Below are 15,593 nucleotides of genomic sequence, written 5' to 3'. Positions count from 1 at the left end.
AAAGCCATCCTTGTTGTTGTTGCACTGCTCAAATAATTATATTAATCGTCAAAAAATTCATTTACATAGAATATATAAATGGATACTATCTGTGATGAAACCAGCTCAAGAAAAGATAGAAAAGATAGATCAACGCCTTAGAATTCAGCCTCTTCGAGGGTGCAACCTCCTTTACATTACATAAATGAACAATTCTTGGATGATTCAAATGACAAAACCTCCTTTCTATATATAGGAGTCTAAGGAGTCACAATATAATCCAATCGACCTAACAATAATAATATAAAGCCACAAAAATAACAATAGAGGGATTCTATGGGGCACAGAAATAACAATATGGGGGTAATAGGGGCACAACAATATAAATAAGGGGTATAACTACAATAGTAATGGGGTAATCACTAGTATTATAGGGACCCAACATGCCCCTCTCCTTCAAAAAATTGTTTTCCTCAACGCTTGAGTAGTTCTGGATACTTCTGCATAAAATTCTCATCCTCCCATGTGGAATCTTCAGCGAATAAGTTCTTCCACTTGATAAGATACTCTGAAATTGATCGATTTCGTAGCTTTCGAGTTCTTGTTTTTGTGACTGCTTCTGGTTCCAATATAATTTTTCCTTCCTCATCAAGTTTTGGCAATATTGTTTGAATTGGGAGCTTGTCGCCTATAACCTTCTTTAAACATGAAACATGGAAAACTGGGTGCAATCGAGAAGCTGCAGGAAGCTCCAATTTGTATGCCATAGTACCAATCTTTTGCAACACCTTGTACGGACCATAATACTTTGGTGATAATTTATTATCCTTCTTAGCTTGCTTTAGGGACATTTGCTTATATGGTTGTAGCCGTAGGAATACCCAATCACCTACATCAAAACTTCTTTCACTGCGATGTTGATCTGCCTGTTGTTTCATTCTATTTTGTGCCAACACGAGGTTATCCTTTAAGAGTTGGAGGACTTGTTGTTGATGTTCGATGTGATGTTCCACTGCCTGAACCTTAGAATTTTCTCTTAAATATGATGTGATGGATGGTGGTTGATACCCATAAAGTGCCATAAATGGGGTCATTTTTGTTGTTGTATGGAAGGAAGTGTTATACCACCATTCAGCCAGAGGCAACCATTTGACCCATTGTGTTTGTTTATCAGATACAAAGCAACGAAGATATCCTTCCAAACATTTGTTTACTATCTCAGTTTGCCCATCAGATTGAGGATGATAAGATGAGCTATGAGCTAACTGAGTACCAAGACAAGAAAATAATTTTGTCCAAAAATTTCCAGTGAAAATGGGATCTCTGTCACTTACAATAATCTTTGGGTTTCCATGTAGCTTTTGAACTGTTTCCATAAATGCAGTAGAAACTGTACTGGCTTTAAATGGATGTGATAATGCACAAAAGTGTGCATACTTGGTAAGTCTGTCAACTACCACCATGATGACACTCTTTCCCTCAGACTTGGGTAAACCTGTGATAAAATCCATTGAAACCTCCTCCCAACGTTGGCTTGGAATGGATAAAGGTTGTAATAGACCCGGTGTCTTAATTGTTTCAACTTTATTTTGTTGGCAAACCAAACATTCCGCCACAAACTTTTGAATATCTGATTTAAGGCCATCCCAAAAAAAATCCTTCTTAACCCTGTGGTAAGTTTTTAAAAATCCTGAGTGCCCTCCTAAGGGAGAAGTGTGCAATTCCATAAGAATCTTTTGTTTTAGCTGGGAATTCTTACAGAGGTATAAGCGATCTTTGTACCATAACGAATCATTTTTCCAGCTAAATGTATCAGAAGTACTGGAATCTTGTTGTAGCTTTCGAATAAGTGCCCACACTTCTTCGTCATTCTTCCATTCCTCCCTTGCTTCGTTTATCCAATCTGGTTGGATAATAGAAATGGCACACAACAATGCTTCCACATCCTCATCCTTTCTTGAGAGTGCATCTGCCACCACATTTTGCTTCCCTTTTTTGTAGATGATTTCAAAGTCATAACCCAACATCTTTGTGACCCACTTTTGTTGCTCTTCAGAGGATAATCTTTGTTCTAAAAAGTATTTAAGGCTATCATGATCCGTTTTTACCTTGAAGTGTCTTCCCATTAGGTAGGGTCGCCATTTCTTAAGTGCATGGAGTATTGCCAACATTTCCTTCTCATAAATAGCTTTGCTTAAAAACTTTCCCTTGATTGGACGACTTTCAAAAGCAATGGGTCTTTCATCTTGCATTAGAACAGCACCAATTCCATTTCCTGAAGCATCACATTCCACAATAAAGGTTTTTGTGAAGTCCGGTGTAGCTAAGACCGGTGCTTGGCACATTGCCTCTTTAAGATGTTCAAAGGCCTTTGTTGCTTCCGGAGTCCATGAAAATGAATCTTTCTTCAATAATGTTGTTAGAGGTGCTGCTATTCTCCCATAATTCTTAACAAACTTGCGATAATACCCTGTCAACCCCAGAAATCCTCGCAGATGCTTTATGGATGTGGGGATTTTCCATTCCTTAATGGCTTTAATTTTGCTAGGGTCTACCTTAACTCCTTCATGAGATACAATATGACCCAAATATTCCACCTCCTGGACTCCAAAGAAACATTTGGATCTTTTTGCATATAATTGTTTCTCCTCCAATAGTTGTAGCACCCTGTCAACATGTTCAACATGATCCTTCCAAGACTTGTTGTAGATTAGTATATCATCAAAAAATACTAACACAAATTTTCTAAGGAATGGTTTGAAAATTGAATTCATCAAACCTTGAAATGTTGAAGGTGCATTGGTAAGGCCAAAAGGCATGACCAAAAATTCATAATGACCCTCATGAGTTCTAAATGTCGTTTTTGGAATGTCTTCAATCTTCATTCTGATTTGATGATATCCCGAACGAAGATCCAACTTGGTGAAGTAAATTGATCCATGCAATTCATCCAGTAATTCATCAATGACAGGAATGGGGAACTTATCTTTAATAGTGAGCTTGTTGAGCTCCCTATAATCCGGACACATGCGCCATGATCCATCCTTCTTGTGCACCAATACTACTGGAGCTGAGAAAGAACTTTGACTTGGTTGAATTATACCAGCCTCTAGCATTTCTGCAACCATACGTTCAATTTCACTTTTTTGGACATAGGGATATCTGTACGGCCTGATGTTTGGAGGAACACTTCCTGGAATCAGATGAATAGCATGATCATGATCACGCATAGGTGGGAGACCTTTGGGAGTCTCAAATACCTTGGAATGATTGTCCAGGACTTTTTGGAGATCTGGAGAAATAGATGATTCCAATGTGGAAACATCTAGCGAACATAATTGTGCAATTACACCTCTTTGCTCCTTTTTTAGAAGCTTTGTCATGCCATTAGAGCTGATTATCTTTCCTGGTTTCCCTGCAATACCCCTTAATTCAACTTCCTTTCCTTCCGTAGAAAATTTGATGAAAAGTTCTTGAAAATTAAAAGCTATTGTACCCAAGGATTGTAGCCATTGGACTCCTAGTACAACATCAGCACCTCCCATTGGAATGGAAAGCATTGGGCTAGTCAATACATATTCTCCCATGGATAGCTTGATATTATGGCACTTTCCAGAGCAATTTATTGTTCCTCCATTTGCAATCATCACTTGACACTCTGGTGCTGGATATAGGAAGCAATTCAATTCTTTTGCTACCCTACAATGAATAAAATTGTGGGTGCTTCCTGAATCAATCAACACTATTACCTTTTTCTTCTTGATTTGTCCTTCTATCTTGATGGTTTGAGGAGTGGTAATTCCCGCCAATGCATTACAAGATATGGTCGGATTTATTTGTTCTTCATCTAGGCTTTGTTCCTGAAGTATATCCTCTTCTTTTGACCTTTCTTGCTCCTTTTCTTCTTCCTCTTCACAATCTATGTAGAATAATTTCTTCTCAGCACACTTATGACCTTTTGTGTATTTGCTATCACAATTGTAACAAAGCCCTTTTGCTCTTTTTTCTTCCAATTGTTGTGGTGTCAACCTTGTAGGTTGTGGAAGACTAGGGCAACAACACTTCCATCTTTATAGTTGTGAGTGGTATGCTTCCTAGTTGCCATAATTTTGCTTTCCATTTTTCTTGCTAACCTGAATGCCTTCTCTAATGAATCAGGTTCCCAAAGGCGAACATCATGTTGGATATTATCCTTTAAAGACCCTATGAACACATCAATCCTATGCTCCTCTGGAATATCTTTTACCCTTATGTTCAATTTTTGGAACTCCTCAATGTGCTCCATTATTGAACCCTTTTGTTTGAGACTTATCAATTGGCTAAAAAAAGTGTTGCTTTTTGTATCCTCATAATGTGCTATCAATTCTTCCGTAAAAATTGCCCAAGTGATAAATTGTTTACGAGAACAAAGCCATTGATACCATACAAACTGATTTGGTTCCAAATATACAATTGCCATACGTACCTTTTGTGTGTTTTGCACATTATTGAGATCGAAGAATTGCTCCATCTGTAATATCCATGTGGCGGGATCCTTGCCATCAAACTTCCTCATATCGATTTTTGGAATATGGTGATTCTTCGATCCAACATTAGCATCTATGGAATCATGATTAACATTTCTTTTGTTCTCATCATGAGTTTCCTTTACTACCTTTTCACCATTAGTAAGTATTTCTTGTAGAAAATTTGTCAAATCTGTCTTCAAATCTGCCATGCCTGTCTTCAAATTTGTGTTCAAATCTATCTTCAAATTGTCCATCTTAGCTTCCATGCCATTCATCTTATCTTCCACGCCATTTATCTTAGCTTCTGTTAACTTTTGTGAGCGTGACATTTGTTGCACTTGTTCTTGTAATTTTGATATATCATGTAGCATTTCTTCCTCTTCTTCATGAGTCATGCTAGAGCTTTCAGGTTCCTTACTAGGTGTTTGCATTTTCTTTCCTCGGGGCATCAGTTACCGATAAAAATTCTCTACTATGCCCTTTGAATTCCTTCAAAATAAATTTTCAAACCAAGCTTAAGCAAAAATTTAAAAAAATCTACACACCTTTTTTCACTTTGTAGGAGCTCGATATTGCCTCTGATGTATCTCTGTACTTTCCAATCATCTAGTTCTGAATTTGTGACTTGTAGTAGCTCTCTATGTCCTCTTTCCAATGCCACTAGTCTGAGCCAAATTGGATTCTCCAAGAAAGAGTTATGCACAATCTCCCAAGATGACCTGATTATAGACCTTTCTAGAAGAGCGAACTTGTATGAAGTGCCACGTGTACACTTTTCAATATTTGGTTCTGAAAAAGATATACAAGAAACTACAGTCCATCCTCTTTCTGTACCTTCTTATGAAATTTCAATCTGATTCCGAGAGAGAAACTTATGACGATTTTCACCAGGTCACCTGTTTTGAATGTAATTCAGGAGTTTGAAAAAGACCAAATTCCTCAGATCATATCTCCGCAAATATCACGCGAAAAGCTCTGAAATTTGGACCCAAGGTTCAACGCGATTTCTTCTCAAATGGGTTTTTTTGCAACTTCTGAAACGTCACAGAAAAAAGTTATAGCGAAAATTCCACGATGACCTATTTGGAGCAGCAAAACCCTAGAATCCAAAGCCCTGATACCAAATGTTATGAAACCAACTCAAGAAAAGATAGAAAAGATAGATCAACGCCTTAGAATTCAGCCTCTTCGAGGGGGCAACCTCCTTTACATTACATAAATGAACAATTCTTAGATGATTCAAATGACAAAACCTCCTTTCTATATATAGGAGTCTAAGGAGTCACAATATAATCCAGCCGACCTAACAATAATAATGTAAAGCCACAAAAATAAAAATAGAGGGATTCTATGGGGCACAGAAATAAAAATATGGGGGTAATAGGGGCACAACAATATAAATAAGGGGTATAGCTACAATATTAATGGGGTAATCACTAGTATTATAGGGACCTGTTGATGCCTCGAAAATCGCTGCAACAACATTGGGGATAACCACCCGGTCCGGACCTTAGTACAGCTCCTTTTCCGTTCGGAATAGTGGCTCCGACTGGGGATAATGGGACCAGTTTCCCAAAAGTGAATAAACGGGATGAATGGATGGTTTATAATCTAAGCTAGCTGGGGCGAATAACTAAACTATCAACTAGAATACATAAACTATAATCTATCCCGGGAACTTATCTGAGCTTTAAAGTGCAGCGTTTGATGGTCTGCGTCTAAAGACAGGCATATATATGACTCCATCTATCAGACATAGATATTAATTCATTCAAGATTACTGTGCCTAAATAGTTAAGCAAAGTGATTAAAGCGATGTTACCACACTCATCATTTATATCATTGACATATACATGATTAAAAAGAAACACATCATAAAACATCCAATAGTGGAATGAATACAGATCTGCTGTTACGGCGCATGCATATAATCAATAATAGCAGGCATAATCACATAGCAATTCACATGAAAGGAATGAATTCAGACATAGATAGAAATACCATATGAGCTGCGTGACACTCCCAATATCAAATCGCTACTTGTAGTTCTTCCTTCAACGCAAAAAACATTCTCAACAAAGACAATAGTGCAAAATTGCATAAAAAGCTTCCTTGTCGAATTAAGAACAACTGGTCCAGTTTTATAAAAGAATATTGACTGAAGCACAATAGTGCAAACTTCAGTCTATTAAGTCTGATACAAAACTTTACGACCCTTTCTAAAAACATGAAAGGGTCTATAAATACTAAATCAATCTAAATATCTATTAAACTGAAATCCTACTAAATTGGTATCAATAAATAGTGATCCTATTTCCCTCAGTGATCCGGCAATCGGCATCATGATTCATCAAGTAGGCTGCTTGCCTTTAAATCTGAGCTGACTTATCGCAAGCATTGGCTCTACTTCAGGCGGTTTGTTGAGGCGCGAACTGAGCTGGGCAGCATAGGTGGCATCCTGAATATTGGGAATTATACACCCGATTGCATCTCTTAAACACTTAAGGGCGGCTCTCTGTGTGTGCGGCTTAATCAGGAAGAGCCAATATGCATCAAAGGTTAAACTGTTAATCCCGGCGATTAATCTCCCCTTTTCCTCCAAGTCAGGATAACATGATTGCTCCAACATGTTTTTTGTTGTCATCTTTCCTGGTGTACATTGGGAAATCATATTTGCTAAGTAGAGAGTGTTGTTAACCAGATCAACTAGATTGTTGGAAGTTGATTTACATATTGAAGCCGCCCTCTCTGCTTTCATCACCTGAGTTTGCCATTCTGTGAAGAGTATATCCTTATATGTTTCTAGGATCCTGGGCAAATTTGTTGCTTTCCCTTGATCAGAATCTTGCCAGTCAAGATATGCGGTTATGATCTCTTCGGCTTGGTCTAACTCATTCCTGGCCTTTTCTACTTGCTGATTTATGGATGTCGTTAGCTCACACAATGGCTCTGCCTCAGTGAGTTGTTGACACAGGAGCCTAATTTGTGATATTAATGCAGTGTTTATTTGCAATGCTTCTGCTCTGAACTCATCCACTTGTGGAGCGCCCTTTATTATTTCGAGCTGTGATGAGAATTGAGCGATTTTCTCATCTTTTGTTTTCATCATTTGCTCATTTGCTGCCCTCAATTGTGCCAATGCCTCCGATAGTTCCTTCTGTTTCTGGATCGCGCTTTGGTCGATCCTTTGCTTCTCTGCCTGCAATTGCTGAGTTAATTGACTGTTCATTTGTTGCTGTGTCAACAATTGCCGTTCCGCCTGCTCTGCCTTCTACTTTGATTCAGCCAACTCTGCCTGTAATGCGAAAATTTCTTGGTCCTTAGTCTTCAGTAGAAGACTTACCTCTGATTCCTTCTCGATTGTCGCTGCCGAATAGGCTCCTGCATACTGCGACAGTTTTGTTAGGTCATCGGAGGGGTCGAATTCCTCTTTCCAAACCACTCTACCCGTAACAGCTTGTTCTAGGAAAAGGGAAGGTTGATCAATCTTCCTTCTTTTCCTTTGTCGTTTTACCACTGCTCTATGCCTCGGGCTGTAGAAAACATCCAGGGGAGGAATATCTTCTACTTGTAGAATGATTTGGTCAGAGGGGTCTTTTGGTATTACTTCAACATCCTTAGAAATGGGTGGCCCGCTGGTTCCACTTAGAACCTGAGGTGAAGTGATGTCCTGTGTATCGTTTGTCTTGGAAGTGTCTGTATCTTTGGAACATTCCAACCCACTGATGATAGAGTCAAATTGCTTCCATTCTTGGAGCAATTTGGGGTCAATACGAGTATCTATATTGACATCAATGGTGGTTTGTTTCTACTTTTCAGCTTCAGACTCCTTCTGCACTTCTTCCTGCTGTTTCTTCTGTTGCTCTTCTTGTTCTTTCCTCTGTCTTTCCTCTTGTTCTTTCATTTGTTGTTCCTCTATCTCTTTCCTCTGTCTTTCCTCTTGTGCTCTCCGCTGCTTTTCTGCCTGTTCTTTCCTCTGCCTTTCCTCCTGTTCCTTTTTATGATCTTTTGTTATAACAGGAGGTTCGCTCGACTGTTGCCGACCAGGCTCGCTTGATGATGTTGCTGGGGTTGTTGCTAGTAAATCTAGAGGCAGAGTTTGCAACCTCTGTTCTCTAAGTTTATTAAATTCAGTCAACCCTTCATCATTATACTTTGCTAGGGCGAATTGTCTAACCTGCCTTATTGACTCGATTGAGGAGAATAGGTCATCAAAGATATCTTCCTGATGATCAAATCTTGTCAGTTTGGCCTGTTCTAATGCATTATAGGCAACTTTTCTTGGATCGAAATGCCTATTTGGGAGATTCGCTAGAGTCAAGGATTGAATTTTTGTGGCTTCCTTTTCTCCATGTTTGAGGTCATGCAGGGTATATACACCACACCTCAAAGGAAAAGAGGGCCAACCTTTCTTCTTATTCTTCTTGAGTGTTTGTGTAACACTCTCGGAAATGATTTGGTAAGAAATTTCCCTTGCTAGAAGTTTATTTGGTATGTACAAAGGGAGGACATGGGGTCTGGCTTGGCTGCCGAAAACTCTTATGTAGGTAAACCTTTCCTCTCCAAACCAAATACCTATTCCGGTTAAATCAAATCCAGCTTGATAAGAAATCTTGGGAGCAGGTCTATCAAAAATGGAATAATGAATAGGCAACATAAAGCCATTACAGACTTGGTATAGATGATGTTCATAAGAAGACTTCCACAATTTCTGGTGATATATATGAATGGGTGAGGGGTCTTGCGCAGTCCACCTCCGGCCGAGTACAGGGAATTCAGAATTATAACAGAGGGTATCTAGAATATAGGCACTGTAGTAAAATGGGGGAATTATTCTTTCAGAAATCCGGGTCTTGTTTCTAAACTCAAGCACAGCTTGTGCTAGTTTGTCAGAAAGGATAGTGGCCCAATCCATAATTATACTGTTTACTGCTACCTCCATTAGAGGAACCATTTCTATGGTAAAATTAGCAGAATCATGCAATCCCCATAATCTACACATCATTATCCCCGCATAGCAATAAGGAGAAGCCAAAGAATCAACTGAGTACTTACCAGAAGATTCGTGTTTATGTTTGGCTGGATTCTGTCTCCAGTCCCGGATGGGTTCAGATTCAACTTCATTATCACTTGCAAACTTCTCCAGGAACACCTTGTTATATACCTTCTCTGGCTCGGGCAAATGATACATTTTCCTTAGATCATCTGCCTTGAATGATCCGAAAATCCTCCCATCTCTGGTGCTGAAAGTTCTGTCCAAGATTGGGATTTCTTCAATCGCCCATCGCACGACGTCTGTGTATGGGAGAATTTGCTCCCTGGCTGCTATCCTGTGAAGGAAAGAATCGGCTAAATCCTTGAGAGTACTCTCAGACTTCCTAAGTAAATCCACACTAGCTTCTGTTACTGTCTTTACTGGTTGCTCGGCTTCAATCAGATTGTAAGTGCCTTGCCAAGTAACTCTAGTGAGACCCGTACACGTAGTATCAGATATTAAGCCCTTCTTTTTGTCTATGACAGCTTGTCCTGCAACTGGTGTAGCGGAAGCGCCTGCGGTCTTCTTGGATTTCTTCCCCATCTTGCTCAAGCTTCCTTCTATGGATGAATTCTGCACAGAGGCGAAAATAAACGTAACACAGAAATATGCTAATGAAAATCCAATACGGGAAAGATATATTGATCAAACCATGCTGAGAGATTAACTCTTAAAAATGGCTGCAGATCCAATCGATGGGAAGATCTTACAGATACATTAAATGGCCGTTTAAGGCCTGCCACCCCTTAAATGCTCATTACACCATAATTCGGCCGAATAACTCGCTTAAGCGTGCTATGGATATTTTGGCGGTTGAGTGCAGGTGATCGATTATTTAAGAGATCAAACTTTAAATATGAATGCATCACAATATCCCTCCATTTAACGGCTTTTTCGAAATCCGCACTATATCATGATCGGGTATCGGGAACACTTTAAATCTTTATGTTGACAATTTTGAAACGTCGATCGCCGATAGGGATATCGCATCGTATCGGGAGAATAGGTGTTATATAAACATATGGATAGCATACCCCCGACTGCCGATAGTGAAATCGCATCGCATCGGCGTGAAAAGGCATAACAATGTGCATACATAGTGTATCGCCAATTGCCCGATTACCGATATCGCATCGCATCGGGGGTAAAATCTGGGTGCCTTATTATTATACATGGGACATTGCCAATTGCCGATTGCGAAATCGCATCGGACTGGGGTGAATGACTTAAGGTGCTTAGCCTGCATATAAAGTATCGCCGATAGCCTATCGCCGATTGCGCATCGCATCGGGGCTTATGTCATGGGGGCGTTTTAAAATGTGTATAGAGTAATGCTGATAGCCGATAGAGAAATCGCATCGGCGGAGACCAATGTGCCACCTATTTGTGTTTTCTATGTTATTGCGATATGCGATCTTGCGATCGCTTTATCGCAATAATAAAAGATTGTTTTATTTGATCAAAAATAGGTTTTTCAAAAGGTTGTAAATAATGTCTTCATTTAGTTTGCGGACTTCTTAAAAAGAATGCGCTATTGATACCAATTAATCTCTAGAGGGACCCATTTCATATAATAATTTTGTAAATATAAATGATATGAAATGGGGGGTTGTTGTAGGGCACAACAATTGGCGATTCGCTGGAAGAACCAGTTATCTTTGAAAAGCACAGAAATACTTAAACTTTCGCAAAATAGAATTCTAATCAAAGGGGAAAATTCTAATATAACTAGGTATATATGCATTCCAAAATGAATCTACTTCTGCTAATTTCCTCTTTTTCAATAAAATAGATACATTCTAAGTTTTTTAAATAGGCCTCTATGGGTTTATAATGATAAAACAGAATACTTTTCCAAATCAGCTTTTAAAATGAACTCCTCTGTCATAGGTAGAGCCTCTGCTGCCAGCAAACATTTGTAGTTTTGAAAGGGATACCTTTTAACCATGCTATTGTCCATTGTTCCATTCAATTAAGAGTGCGATTAACAGAATGAATTCAAAACATGTTTTCATATTTTGTATTTCATTTCCTTTTTCTGTTGTTGATAAGATAAAAAGCCATTGTCCTGGTTTGGTGGCCAGCTATTGACAATGCCATTCACTGGTAGTAATCTAACCGAACAAGCTGGCTCGTGATGAGACCCCTTGTCTTTTAATTTCAAGCCATTACCCTGTTTTGGTATGCAGTATTGGTAATGTCGGTTAAACTATTTCCCTATGAACATGGTAAGCAGGCTTGTAATAAGACCTCTTATCTTTAATATCAAATATTTTAGAATTACACTCTAAGTAATCATAAACTTTAGTGAATGGGATGAACAATATTCTCCTTAAGAGCAAATGGATGACAGGTTAAGAGTTGAAGATGTTGAAATCGGATTAGTTTCTATCTTAATATTGATAACCTTTTGAGACCGATTTGAAAACAGAAAATGATTTACAATACTTTTAAACTTCTGAGAGGAGTTCACAAAACTTGAAATGTGGTTTCAGAATACAATGATACCTAATTTCCTAGAAATTATCCCTTTTGGTTAAGAGTTCTATTATTTTAAAAGTCAATATCATAATACTTTTGTAGATCAAATTTTCAAACACAGAAAAGGTCAATAGTAGATATCTTACAACATTATTTTCTGCAAATCCTACAAACTACAAAAATCTATCAAACTAAAAGGAGAAGGGATTACCTCCTCAATTAAAGAATTTCTTCAAGATAAGGCCATTAACAGGGAGAGAATCTCTCAACCCTGATAAGTCTTGCAATATAAAGGTCGAATGGCCCACCTTTTCACAAATCTGAAATGGTCCAAGCCACCTTCTGGAACTTGGTGTGTTTTCCCTTATCCTCATGGGCTTTGTCCCATTTCAGAACTAAGTCACCGACTTGAAATTGTTTTGAACCGGATGAGACTGAATCAAAAGCTGCTTTGATGATTTGCTGATGTTTGGCATGAGTAACTCTAGCTTTTTCTCTTTCCTCTTCTAATTTTAGAATTTGATCATGTCTAAGCTGAATAGAAGAAGAAGGAGTTTCCTCAATGTACCGTACTAGGGCTAAAGAAGGAAGAACAAGATTTGTGGGCAATACTGCTTCTTTTCCATACACAAGATTGAATGGGGAAGATCCTATAGAAGCCTTTTGTGTTATCCTATCAGCCCATAATGCAAACATTAAAGATTTGTGCCAGTTTTTATGATTTTGCTCTATAGTTCGCTTAATGATTTTGATCAGATTCTTATTAGTAGATTCGGCTAAGCCATTACCCTGGGGATAGTAATTAGCAGAATACTTCAATTTAAACCCTCTTTTAATAGCGAAATCAAACATAGCATTGCCTGAGAAATAAGATGCATTATCAAATACAAGAGCATTCGGGACACCAAACCTGGTAATGATGAATTGGTCTATGAACTCAATGATTGCTTCAGAATTTGCTGTCTTCAAAGGAATGGCCTCCACCCACTTAGTAAAATAATCAGTAGCAGTAAGGATATACCTATGTTGTTTGGAAGATGGTGGAGTAATCTCCCCAATGATATCCAATCCCCATTGCTCAAATGGTTGTTCAATGTTGACTGGTTGCAGAGGAAAAGTTGATTTACGTTGTCTTCCACTAGAAGTCTGGCATTTGAAGCATTTCCTTACATATTCGTGGGCATCTCTAAACAGAGTAGGACAATAGTACCCAGAATGAATAACTTTGTGAGCTGTTGTGTCAGCTCCAAAATGTCCTCCTGCTGGGCCATCATGTAATTCCTGCAAAACCTTTTGGGCTTCAGGTTTCTCAAGGCATCTTAACAAGATAGAATCATAATTCTGCTTAAAAATCACGTCATCAATAATTGTGAAATTCTTTGCTTTTAGCCTAAGGGCCCTTTTGTTTTTATAAGACAGGTTTGGAGGGGCATAACCATTCTTCAAATAAAATATTAAATCTGCATATTGAGATTGAGAATCAGTGACACTTATCTGGTTGATTTCTTCAGTTTGACTTGTATCGCCTGATTCTGGAATGTTGGATGCTCCTGCCAATATCCTGCAAAAACCTTGACCCCTAACAATCTTTGCTGGTTTAATTTCTAAGTCATATTCTTGAAGCGCTGTGACCCAATTTGCCCTTTTTTCACCCAGTTCTTTTTGGATTAATAGTTGCCTAACTGCGGGGAAAGGAACTATCACTTTTGTGTGGGTTTTCAAAAGGAAGGGTCTATAATGCTTGACTGCTTTAAATACAGCAAAGGCTTGTTTTTCTACATCGGAGTAATTCAATTCAGCACCCTGAAGATTAGAGCTAAAAAATGAAATGGGTGCTTCCAAATTGTGATCATTTAGTTGCGTGAGTACTGCAGCATAAGACAAGTCGGATGCGATGGTGTACAATGTAAAATGATTAGAAAAATTTGGAGTATTCAAGGCTGGGGCATTGATTATTGATTGCTTGATTAGATCAAAAGCTTCCTTTTCTGCTGATCCCCACTTAAAGACCGAATTTTTCTTAATCATTGTTTGAAGTGGAAAAATAATTTGAGAAAAATCTGGAACAAATCTTTTAACAAAATTGATCTGGCCTAAAAATGACTGCATCGATTTTTTATTGTGTGGGAAAGGAATTTCAGAGATTTCTTTGATCCGATCAGGATCAATATAAATGCCATCTTTGGACACAATAAATCCCAAGAGCTTTCCTTGATCAAGGGCGAAGAAAGACTTTTTAGGGTTAAGAGAAATACCATATCTTTTGCAACGCTGAAAAATTTGATTTAGATCATGCAAATGATTATATCTTTCTTTAGAGAATACAGTAATATCATCCAAATAGACGACTACTGTTCTATTAATCAACCCTCTAAAAGCTATATCCATAGCTCTTTGAAATGTTGCTCCTGCATTTATAAGTCCAAAAGGCATTTTCTGATAAGCATATGTTCCCCATTTTGTTCTGAATGTAGTTTTAAGCTGGTCATCAGGATGAACCAGTACTTGGTTATATCCTGAGAAACCATCTAGAAAGGACATTAATTCGGAGCCAGCTACCGATTGAAGTATTTGCTCCATCGTAGGTAATGGGAAATTGTCTTTCAAGCTCGCTTTGTTCAAATTTCTGAAATCAATACAAATTCGAATGTCGCCATTTTTCTTTCTGATTGGTACCATATTGGAGACCCAGTTTGAGTGTCGGACAGGAAAAATAATCTTGGCTTTCAAGAGTTTGTTAAGTTCTGATTTTATCTGGCTCTCTAAGTTTGGATGTATTTTCCTTAACTTCTGCTGAATCGGTTTCTGGTCGGGCAGCATTGGAATGGTGTGCTGGATAATGGATGTATCATAAGTCTTCAAATCATCATACTTCCAAGCAAAAACCTGTTTGTTTTTTCTTAACAGTGTAATGAATGCCTCTTTTTCTTCAAAGGAAAGTCCTAATCCTAAATTAATATTTTGAGGAGCTTGTTCAGTACCTAGATTTATCAATTCAAACCTAAGGGTAGAGCTTTGGAGCTTTGCATTAGTTACAGGTTTAAATCTGTCTTTAATATCATAAAGATCTTCTAGCTTTACCACAGGCTTAGGAATTGCATTTTCCTGAGGTGTTTCTCTCATTTGGGAGTCATGTTCATCTTCCTCAATGATTTGATTATCATAGGACTTTTCGGAAATTAAGAATTGTAAAACATCCTCATCATGATTGAATACTTTCCAATTAGTGACATTGTCAGGCACTGAAGGCCTAAAAAGAAATTCTACAAAAAATCTATCTAGGCTGTAGTCTTCAAAAGGTAAGAGCTTGGAAGCTACATTAGCTAGGAGATCGGCTGCCGAGTTTTGAGACCTGGGAATAGAAGAAATGTTGAATGCAGAAAAGTGCGAGGTAAGTTCCTGTACTAGCGATTGATAATGTTTGAGGTGATTCGAAAGACAATGAATTGCATTTCTTACCTGTTTCACAATAATTTCAGAATCGCCAAATACTTTTAGATATTGCACTTTAAGGCCGATTGCTTCATATTCGGCTGTATTATTAGTGCATTCAAATTCTAGCCTACAGGACAACATTGTCTTTTCTCCTT

This window comes from Pinus tabuliformis, chromosome 2_1 (genome assembly GCF_031772625.1).
Source record: "Pinus tabuliformis cultivar Carrire ecotype Pingquan chromosome 2_1, CPIR1, whole genome shotgun sequence".
NCBI classification, from domain to species: domain Eukaryota; kingdom Viridiplantae; phylum Streptophyta; class Pinopsida; order Pinales; family Pinaceae; genus Pinus; species Pinus tabuliformis.
Note: the sequence above shows the minus strand (reverse complement) of the source record.